The sequence below is a fragment of the Ictidomys tridecemlineatus genome, chromosome 2 (assembly GCF_052094955.1).
Source record: "Ictidomys tridecemlineatus isolate mIctTri1 chromosome 2, mIctTri1.hap1, whole genome shotgun sequence".
NCBI lineage: Eukaryota > Metazoa > Chordata > Mammalia > Rodentia > Sciuridae > Ictidomys > Ictidomys tridecemlineatus.
In genome coordinates, this window is record NC_135478.1 from 102,437,123 (window position 1) to 102,448,818 (window position 11,696).

Below are 11,696 nucleotides of genomic sequence, written 5' to 3' on the forward strand. Positions count from 1 at the left end.
GAATGCTGTTCCCCTTGACCTTCATTGGATGGAATTTTCCCCAGAATTTCTTCTTCCCCAATAAAAGGCCATCCTCTAGTGTGCTCTCTCTCTCTCTCTCTCTCTCTCTCTCTCTCTCTCTCTCTCTCTCTCTCTCTCTCTCTCTCTCTCTGCTAGTCTTGTGTAAACCTCGCTGCTCCACTGGGTGGCTCGAGGCAGGAGCCAGAGGGGGAGCTGTCTAAGACCTGGTCAAAGTAGAAGGTAAATTGAGTTTATGTGTGTTTATTTTGATCTCACTAGTTAACTTCTATGCTTAGAACCTCTAGTATGAAGCTAGCGTGCTGGTTACACAGCTGAGTGCATGGAAGAATTGTTCCCTTTTTTTAAGACTGGCTAGTACTGTATGGTATGCATGTGCCACATTTTATCATTCATCTGCAGCAGATACCAGGTTGTCTCCGTCTTTTGACTACAGTGCACAGCAAGGAACCTGGAAGCGTAGCCATCTCTTTGTATCCTCATCTCAGTTCTTTGGGAGAAATAACCCATAAGTGACATTTTTGTCTTATTTGCTGCTTCTCTTGAGTTTTCAGGAGAGCTACTGTGCTGTTTCCTGCAGCGGCTCACCATCCTGTAGTCTACCGACAGTGTGCAAGGGTTCCATTTTCCCCACATCTTTACAAAATTGCAACACCATATATAAGCTTGCAAATGCCCCTAGCATCTCTCAACCTGTGCCCTCGTAGTCTAGAAAACCCTTTATATTTTTATTATTTATTTCTTTATTTGATTTTTTTTTTAACCCGGGGATTGAACACAGGGGCACTGGACCACTGAGCCACATCCCCAGCTCTATTTTGTATTATATTTAGAGACAGGGTCTCACTGAGTTTCTAAGTGCCAAATCATTGCTGAGGCTTGCTTTGAACTCAGTCCTCCTGTCTCAGCCTCCCCAATTGCTGGGATTACAGGCGTGTGCGATGGCACCGAGCCCTTTATATTTGCATATATATAAAATATCCATTTCTGGTTTTGTTGTGCATTTTCTTCATCATTCAGGACACTGAACATCTTCCCACGTCTTCCTTAGAGATGTGTCTACTCAGGTCTTTTGCCTCATTCCTAAGTCACTAGTTTTTCTTACTACTGAGAACTATTCTGAACTGCCCGCCAAGGATCTCATTGTCAGTGAGGTCACTAGAGCTTCATGACAACCGTACAGGAGGGTTAATTCATATTCCAGAGTCACCGTTGCTGCCTTGGGTTCCAACTATCTTATAGATTTCCTCCAGAATCTTTACCTCAGCTGTGCTGGTTGATCCGGGTTGAGTTGTAATTAAACAGCAGTGCTTTGCTTGCTAGCTCTGCGGCCACTCGAAATTACATTAAATTTTAATTCAGCCTAGACTGGATAAGAAGATTCTTCCAGATGACAAAGGAACACTTTAGCGGGGGAGTGGGGGGGGTGTTGTAGGCGAAATGAAGCAGAGGTTCTCTGAAATGCTGCCATGGCTTCCTTCAGGGTAGTGATTGGGGGTAAGTGCTCAGAATTACCCCTTAATGTTGCAGCCCCCTTGAGAGTACAGCAGGGCCTGGGCAAGTGGGGCACCTAGAGCAGGAGAGAAACAACTCTAAGCTTTACTTTTCCAAGTTTTTGCCTTCTCTCTCTCTGTCTTCCTCTGTTCTTCTAGACATGCAATTGCACGTGCACCGAGGTGTGTGAAGTGGGCTGTGGCTCCCACGTGCTCCCTCTTTCTCCTCCCCCCTCTGCCTTGCCAATACCTGTAAGTCCCGGCTCCCTTCGTTCTAGTTTGAATAGTTTCTACTGACATGTCTGCGCTCACTCATATTTTATTTTGTCTTGTCTAATCGGCTGCTAATCCCACATATTTTTTTCTAGTTTTCATTCCTAGAAGTTTGATGTCATGATGTCCTGTTGCCTACATCTGTGTCCATTCTCAGTTGATTGCTAGTGACTGAGTTTTCTCCTCTTTAGGGGGGTGGTAATTCCTTTCTTTTTCACATGTCTGGTAATTTTTAATTGGATGTAGAACATTATAGATACACCTTGTGTTAGATATTTTTGGATTCTTATAAATAGTCTTATGATTTGTTCTGGGGCAAGGTTAAGTTACAAGGGGAAAAGTTGACCATTTTGGATCTTGTTTTATGCATTTTTTCGGCAAAGGCAGCTCTACATCTAAGGATAATTATCCCCTGCTAGTAAGGCAAGTATCTTCTGAGTATTTTACCAGATGCCCTGAAAAACATGAACTTGAAACTTGAAGTTTGTGATAATTAATGCAGCTTTTCTATATTGACTGGAAACTTCTAGGGGGCAAATCCTAATATTTGTATTTTTCTGTTCAGTAAAGCTCAGAGCAGTGCTTTTCCATAGAATTTACTAGTCAAGGTACTTTAAGTTGCAAATGACAAAAACCTCATTTCAGGCTGATTTAAACAAAGCAATTCCTGAAGCTAACATGCCTAGGGCAGCAGGTTCAGATACAGTGTGATCCAACAACTTGGTTTTCACAGGGTATGACTCTCTCCTCCTCTTAAGCCTGCTTTTCTCACTTGGAATTCACTCCCAGGAAGCTCTTTGCCTGGAAATGTTCCTAGTGCCTCTCAACCTATGCCCTTAGTTTAGAAAGCCCAATGGGAAGATAATTTTATATGTCTTTTCTCAAACAGTTCCAGCCAAAGTTCTGGGATTCAGCATAGCTGGTGTGTCTTGGGTCACATGATCATACTGGAACCTGCCACTTGGTCAAGAGAGTAGAACCCCTGATTTAGGATCCAGCAGCTTTTGGTCATGCACCATGTCTGTGTCAATGGCAGGGGCTGTCCCACCTAGCTTGCACACACTGACAGTGGAAGAAGAACAGCGCCTGATGGAGGAGCACCACCCTTCTGCTAAGGATGTAGAGGGCAGCCTGGCAGAAGCTTGCAGTCACTGCCAACAGCACAGCTGGGACCAAGGTCAGGAGGCCATCACTACACCTCAGTTGCCTGTGCACAAAGTGTGCGCTGCCCCACCAAGGTGTGGGTACCACAGCGATGGCATTCTTCTCTGCCTCATCTCCCTGCTTCCTCTCCACCTCTGTGGCTTCCTCTCCACTTCAGCATTGGCATTGCTTGCCTCAGGAGACTGGAAATGGATGGGTTTTGGCCATATTTGTTATTTCTTTTGTGTTTGCTCCCTGTGTGCCCAGGGGGAACCCTGGAAGGAAATGCATTCAGTGAGCAACACTGAGTGCAGGGGGAAGTGGGCAGATGCATGGGCAAGTGAGCTTCCTCTGCCTGTCCTTCTCCCTTCTAGCTTGTCATTATTTTCAAACACTGATTTCAAAATTGCTATTCACTGTTGACAAGGAGCTATTGATTGCACCTTTAAAATCAATGACAAACAAGTGGTTTGTAGAATTAGTCAGTGATGGTATTTACCTCTTTAGGATCATTGTAAGAATGATAAGAATCTAAATGTATCCAACAGACCTTGAGGCAGATCCACAGTGTCTTCAGGGTGGCAAAGCTGTGGGCACATGGAGCGTTCAGATCTGTTCTGGGTACACAGCATCATAGGTGTTAAAGAAAGTATCATTCTCTGTGCTGTCAGCACCTTTATTTTCTTTCCTTAGGGCAAGGATGGGAGGATGAGGGGAATGCATACTGATTTGGAAAGTAGTGTGGGGGGCATGCTTGGCCCCTGGGTCAACGCAGATGTGTTGGACATCTACCTGTTCCACAGAGCCAGGAGAGCAGATGGTTGGGTGTTTGTGCCCTGTCACACGGGGGCCACAGTGCTCAGGGTGTACTAGCTGCTCTGGCCCTTGCTCTTCCCCACAGAAACAGGCACTGGCAGGTACAGCTGCACCCAGCCCTTTGGAACCTTGTCCATCACTCTGGGTCTGGAGCAGTCTTTCTGAGTGCCTGTGATAATGACAGTAGCTAAACTTGAGTGTGTTCCCTATGTGCTAGCCGAGCTGAACACCCTGGGCACCATGTGGCTCCTCAGGATCCAGAGCACCCCTGTAGGAGGGGTGCTATTGTGATCCCCATTTCCAAGATGAGGAAATCGAGACACAGGGACCAAAAAAGCATACTTTCCAGGGCTAGACTTGCAGAGGGCAGCCACATGGACACTGGCTGATGGTGCCCGAGCCGTGCCAGCCAAGCTCCTCCCCAGGGGTTCCACCTCTCAGACTCCACTGCACCTGGGAGTCATCATGAGACCTAAAAAAGTGAAAAGACGGAGTGGGACGTGGGAAGAGAACAGCCCAGGGGAAGCTGTGTCATCCCAGGCAGAAGAAACTAGTGGGATGGGCATGTTGCACCCCTCTGCCCCCATTCTTCCTGCTGTGACTAGGCACAAGCACTGGGCTCGGTGGCTGCTGCTACCTCACCACAGAGCATCCCCCAGGCTGGTGGCAAGCTGCTGTCCCAGCCCCGTGGCACTGAACCAAGGCCCTCACTGGCCTTCCTCTATGCTGCTGTGCTGGTGGGAGGAAGAAGAGGCTGCTGCAGTCCCTGGTTTAATGCACCCAATCAAGCCCCCATCACCCAGGCTGAGCCTCGACTCCGCCAGCAAGTCTGGCTCCAAGACCATGTGCTTCACCTCCCTTCTGACCTTCTGCTGAAGTGTCAGATGTGATTCCAGGGCCCAGGAGTCACTGGGGACCAGAAATGCACATGTGTGTTCTGATGAAGCTTGCAGGCCCATGTTTTTAAATTTTAAATGATAACAAATATGCTCTATTTAGAATTGCAAATTCTGCAAATGCCATGTAGGGAAAGACTGGATGCTAGGAGACTAATTTGGGGGACATTTGGCAAGGACAAACTGAGATGGTTAAGTCTCTACAGTTCTCTGGTTTGGACTGTGTCTGGAGGGGGAGAGGAGATTGTTGGAATCTGGTGGGGAATCCTGAGGTGGAGATGTTTACATTCCGTGATTGGCCTTCCTTTATTTTGTTTTTGTTTGTTTGTATGTCTGTGCTTTTAAGTCTGAGCCCAAAACAGTGCTACATTCTATTCTATTGTAAGCTTAGCAGAGCAGATAGTCATTTCCAAAACAAATGTTCTGGAGCCATTTTGAAAAGTGTTAAGTAATAAACAAACCCAGGCTGATTGTGCGAGTGGGGCGCATGTGAGGATCGCAAGGCTCCGCAGAGAAGGTGATGGTACGTGCAGCAGGGAACCAGGAGCGCCCTGTGATCACCCAGACAGGGCAGCCCCTTGCGGCCATCCCAGGTCATGGGGGGACACCATCCAGGGGCCATCACTGGCCGTGTGCTGTGAGCTTAGGGACTTCTTTAAACGCAAGGTGGGGCGCAGCCCATGCATCCCCTGTATCAGCGACTCTCTCCCCACCAATCCCAAGGCTGCTAGGCTACTGCCATACACCTTTCTGTTCTTTTCAGGACATGGGTGTTTCAAACGGGTAAACTCTCAAGGGAAAGGATACTTGACTCTCTGAAGATCATGGCCACTGGGGGAGTTGGCTCTGCGCTCAGATCAGGCTGTGGCTCAGGACATGGTCTGCACATCATCCCATGGCTCTGCCCATTTCCAAAACTAGGCTGACTCAGCAAGCCCTCTGAAGAGCTGGGGCCAGATGACCTTGCCCAGAGGGGATGATTGACAGGAGAGACTCTCCCTGATAGGGTGTTGCTGCTCCAAGCTTCCTGGAAAGGGGGCCCTGGCCCTTCATCTTGAGCACCAGGAGCCTCCTGTGCGGCCCTCCTGATAAGGAAAGTGCCCACCCTGTGTTCACAGCCATGCCCCCAGAGGGGTGATGTGCACATCTGCTTTCTTGTTAGTTTTCTTTAACTTTTTAACTTAACAACAACCTTTAACTTAATTCCATGATCGCAAAATCCCTGGAAAAATCAGAATCAGACTCCTTAGCTTTCTTAATATGTTAAAATAGACAGCTTATTGAAATGGTATCCGTGTCCTCATTTGACATTAATTTGAATATTAACACACTTCCATCTTGCCATAAGAGCGTCTGGTGCTTCTTGATTCTGGCTGACTCAGTTGGTGTGTGTGAATTCATTAGCATGCGGTCCATAGTTCTCTCAGGTTCTCAATGCTGTTTGAATCATGATACTTTGTGTTTCTGCCTATTTGTTTTAACACACTGGTCGGTCTTTTCCTTGTGTAGCAGAAAACTCAGAAGTGAGCTCTTTCAGTGCAGAGTAGAGTCCTCAGAAACAGCCCTCCTATTTCAACATTAAAAAAGCCCCTTGGGCTCCATTTGTCATTCACCTTAGAAGAAAATACACCCAGTTCTGTGTTTCTGTACATTTCAGCTGCTCTGCGCAGCAGTGCAGTTTAAGTCTGCTTCCTTCTCAAGGACTTCAAGGTAGGCAGAAAAGCCTTGAAGGTTTCTCCTTCCATAGAAGAGATCTAAGAGGGGTTAATTTCTACCCATAGTCTAACGTTAGGGCTAATGATTTAGGAAGGTGACTGCGCTTAAGCTATAGTTTTAAGGCAAGATTGCAATAAATCATCAAGTCAGTCTTAAAGCAGGAGACAGAACCTTTTTCCACTAGCTGGTGGTCTGGATCCACCAGCTGGTGGGCCAAGGGGCAGGCTGCAAGTCTGCACCCTTCGACCCACTCCTGGGATTTTAGTACACCTATTTTAGCCCAAACCCACATTAATCATAAGTGGATGTTGCTATGATTCAAAACCATAAACAAACGTCATGAGATCTAAAATCACAAACAGAAAAGGGATTGGGCCAAAATGTCCTAGAGAGTACAAGTTACAGAATGGTTACTAACATTTAGACAATCAATCTCTAGACAAGGTACCTTGTCCAGGAAAAATGGGATCCAAAGAGAACACTTTTACATTGTATAAGAATTGCCACTTTTGTTGCCAAACCTGCCGAGCTAAGCCATTGTGGATGGGCACAGAGGCCAGCCTTCCCATGGAAGAAGCATTTCTTACCTGATGTGGAGTCTCGGGGGAAGATGGGTAAGATGGAATCTGTTTGGTCATTGTTGGTACAGCCTGGCTCATAACAATAGGTTGTCTTGGTACAGAAAAAAATGATCTTTCACAATCAATACTGAAGAATAATTTTACTTGGAAACCCCATTTGAGCATGACATGTTTCTTGGTTGTTGTGACTTAACTTTGTCATGGGACAAAGGTGAACTAACTCACCAGCTTCCTGGAGTCTCCGTGCAGTCGCTGTATCACTGCTGGCCTTCCACAAATGGAAGGGCACGAAAGGGAGCCAGGTTCCAAAAGGTCTGAACCAGACTGCGCGAGGCCCTCTGCAGAGGCGAGAGGCCCATCCACCTGTGGTTAACTAGTTGTTCTTGGTGCCATGGGAACTTACCTCACCTGAGGAGTCCCCTAAAGCTCCTGTGTTAATGTCAGAAGTGACATTTGTGAGTAACAGAAGTGAGCAGTGGGATTCTGAGGTTAAGGAGATGGTTTTCCACACTGGGCTTACTGTGCTGGGATTTCCTTTCAAAAAACCAATTTACTTGCAGCTCTGCCCATCCTAAGTCAATAGGATACACTAAATTCCTCAGCAAAAACATATTATCTGCAGAAGAAAGCAGGCCTGATGGGAGGTTTGGCACATGCCTCTCATCCCATTGACTCAGGAGGCTGAGGAAGGAGGATCACAAGTTCAAAACCAGCCTCAGCAACTTAGTGAGGTCTAGTTAACTTCAGTGAGACCCTGTCTCAATATAAAAAATAAAAAGGGCTGGGGATGAGGCTCAATGGAACAATTTTAGACTTGTTATTCAGAACAGTAGGTTCAATCCCCAGTGCCCCCCCCAAAAAAATTCCTAAAAGAAATTGAGGCCTGAAAAGCTCCTCCCTGCCATTAAGAAGAACATAAGTTGCCCCAAGGGGGTGAATATTTTTTGACCTTTACATACAGAAGATTCCAGAATTCAGGCAGGTATAATAATTAGAACCAGTCAGTGTGGGTCAGAGTGACCCAGAGTTGCCTGGATCCTCAGCATGTCAAATCCCCCCTTGTGGGGTATGGCCATGTGCAGTGGGGACTTGAAAGTCTGAAACAGTCCTATTGTCAGTTAGAAGTCAAGAGGTGGACCTGAGCAGGACTCTCCAGAAACTTCCCTGGGCCTCATTAAACCTGAAGAAGAGGTTTCCCTTTCATCTCCAAGAGAACATACTGTCTCCCTTGAGACTGTCCCTTTTCCTCTCCCACCTAATACTCAGGCCCACTGCTCTGAGCACCACAGCTTTCCCAGTGTGCTCAGCAGAACTGGGGTCAGGACAGCCTCAGCAATCATGGCTTCACGTTGGGCCCTTGTTCTGTAACAAAGTGATCTGCCTTGGAGAACTGTGGCCTCATAGGTCCATCCTCCTCTGAGTGGACTGGCTGGATGTCATCTGAGGGCAAGTGAGTGTGGCTGAGGAGGTGGGTCATGGGGACTGCTCTGGAACCGTGAAGTAAGGCAGATGGATCTCCCCATGTGGTGAGCACCCTCAGCCCTTCCTGGTTGGCTACAACAGAAAGGTGAAAAGAGTTCACACTGACTTTCTCTGACTGCTTGGGCTCTGACATCACCTCTTGCCCTTGGACTTGGGCTTCTCCTTCTCAGGCCTTTACCCTGCACTGGAATTTACACCACCAACTTCCCAGGTACCCAGTTAAAGATTCTCCATAGTCATCACATGAGTAAATTCTTCATAATCTATCTATCTATATAAATGTGTGTGTGTGTGTGTATATATATATATATATATATATATGCATATATATGTATATATGTGTGTGTATGTATATGTCTATTTATAATTGTTGATACACAGGCTGTCCCCAACTTATGATGGTCAATATTTCAATTTTATGATGGTATAAAAGGAATATGCATTTAGAAGAAGCTGTACTTCAGGTTGTGAATTTTGATCTTTCCCAGGCTGGTAGTAGTATCTCAGTGCTGGGAAGCTGCATAGAACTCCACACAATCATGAGAGTACATGACAGTCTCCATGGAGCATCGTGTTACCAGCTATGGAGATCCCTAGGTCAGATGTAGCAAGCACATCTCAACTTAGGTTATTTTTATGTCCATATTTAATGGAAGTAATCACATTATAAATTGAAGGGCATCTTTATTAACTATTTATTTTTCTCTGATATGCCTTGTTTTCATAATATTCTTCCCTCAGTGTCCATAGGAAGCTGGTTTCTGGACCTCCACAGACCCCAAAATCTACAAATTCTCCCTTCCTTATATCAGACATTGTCGTGTTTGACATAACCCGTGAGCATCCTCCCACATACTTTAAATCATTTCTACATCACTTACACTACCTACAGATACAGAAGCTGTATAGATCCTTATTATGCTATACATTAGGGCATGAGGACAAGAAGGGAAAAAAACTATGTTCAGTATGGAAATGGGTTTTTATTGGTTTGTTTAATTTATTTGCTTTTGCTTTTCTAAAAAAAATACTTTTGGATCCACTAGTTCACATCCACAGACAGGAACCTGAAGAGCTGAGGTCCAAGTGTGCTTCACCGTCTCCTGTGTAGACTGGAAGATGCCTCACTTCAGAAGACAACAGCTCTTGCCTCCTCCCCTATGTGCTGCATAAAAATGGGGTTTTCTTCTCAGCAGTCAGCCTGGTGCTCAGAGGGAAACCCCAGGGTCCACAGACCATCAGGTTCTGAGTATGTGAACACTCTCTGAAGGACCCCAGATTGTAGACCCAGGGGCCAGTGTCAACGGAGAGGATCTAATTAATGAACCGCCTTGTCAACACTTTAATGTCCATGTTGATGGCACATTATACCATGATGACCTGAGCATTGGGTGGAGCCATGTTCTTCTTTGACCTCTCTGGTCCCATCCTGAGCTCCTCCAGGACTCTGTGGTGCTCATCAGCATCCTTCAGAAGGTCCGCTCTTCAAAAGTACAGCGACTGTGCCCTTCCCAGGGAGGGTTCTAGAGGTTGAATATCCCTGCGCAGCACATGTAAGGAGCGGCTGCACGCAGTGGAGATTTGCACATTGCTTAGGGAGAAAGCGTCAACCATGCCCATGTCAATGGCAGTAATGTGAAAAATGCATCTTTTGTGTGGCCCAGGATTGTAATCTTTTGGGGTGACAGAGAAAGACATTTTTAAGAATCCACAATTTGGAAAAAAAAGATTCAACACTTTGGGCTATTGAGCTTAATGTAGTAAAATCAGAAGGAGAGAATGTAAAATTCAGGAAGCAGGTCCAAATAGAACGCCTTTGCACTGTGAGAAGGTGGTAGGTGTGGCTGAGCCGCTGCAGGTGAGCAAGCACATATGGAACTGGGCGGCAGAGGAGAGCACAGCATTGGATGATTCCTGTTGATGGGGTTTACTGGATGCATACTTGTCTTAGGACTTCAGTGAATAGAGGTGATTTCACATTAAGGTAGTTAGGTAGGTAGATAGGAGATGGCTTTCTCTGTACAGAGCAATCTGTATGGGGCTTTGGGAGCTATTATGGAGTATCTATGGCTTCTTCCTAACCCAAATATCATCTAACTCATGATTTGAATAGAGTAGTATTTATTGAGCATTTATTATGTTCCAGGCACTATTATAACCATACTGACTGAATTAAACCATCTAACAAGCTATTAAAGGACCTAATACTACTTATCACACTTTATAGTTGAAGAAACAGAGCCACCAAGAGGCTAAGTAACTTACCAACGTCACACAGCCTGCTTTGCTGGCTCCAGAGCCAACACTCTTGAACACTAGGTATTAATGAAGTGCCACTTAGTGTGACCTTATAGAGCACAAGCCTTGTTCTTATGAAATAGGAACCCAGTGTCTGGTTCCAAAGGAGCTCACAGCAAAATGCTTGTCTTTCCCAGCTTGGCATTCAGAAGCAGGTGATTTATGGCTTCCTGAACTTTACAGGAAGAAGGAGCAGGATCCTGACTTCCGTAGTGTGATGACAATGTGATATAGAAACATGGACTTTCTGACCAAGAGGAGGGCTCATCTGTTTATGTATTAGCAATTGTATTGTTTGTCAGCAAATCATGGCATTCAGAGTCTCAGAAGTCTATCACCCCTCATTAGCTGGGGATGCTGTCTTTCATTCTAATGGAGTGAGAGAAGCCCACTCCTGCTCACTTTGGTGATGGTGTCTGCTAGTTTATTTCTGCAGTAACTCACTTTCTCAGCCTTCACGATCAGCTGGATGAGGCACTAATGAGGTGCTCAAGGGCCCATAATGAGCACCAGTGTCTTCAGGCTATCCAGCCCCAGGAAAGCTGCTTGTTTCCGTCTGTGACAGATGAGGGGAGGCAGGTGTCTTCTGATGGATGTGCTGTCAGAGGACATCTGAAGTTGCCTGCTGTGGGCTGGAAGAAGACGTTATGTGGCCTTTGGAAAAGCATCACTGGCTTTGAGATAGCAGTGCATTTCCTGGGTTAACCAGTAGCGGCTTTAAGAAAGAGACTTAATATATCAAGAACTATGTAATGTTTTGAACAACCAACAATAATTAATTAATTAATTAATTAATTAATTAATAGAAAGAGACTTGGTACCAAGTTGTTTTTTAAGGGTTGAATTTATAGAAAAGATTTGCTAGAGAGCCAGAGCCGAGCCAGTGTGGGAATCCAACTCCACCTGACTTCCAAATATTCCATGATGAATGGCACCATCCACTGGCACCCGTATGCTCACAGATGGATCCTGTAGGGGTC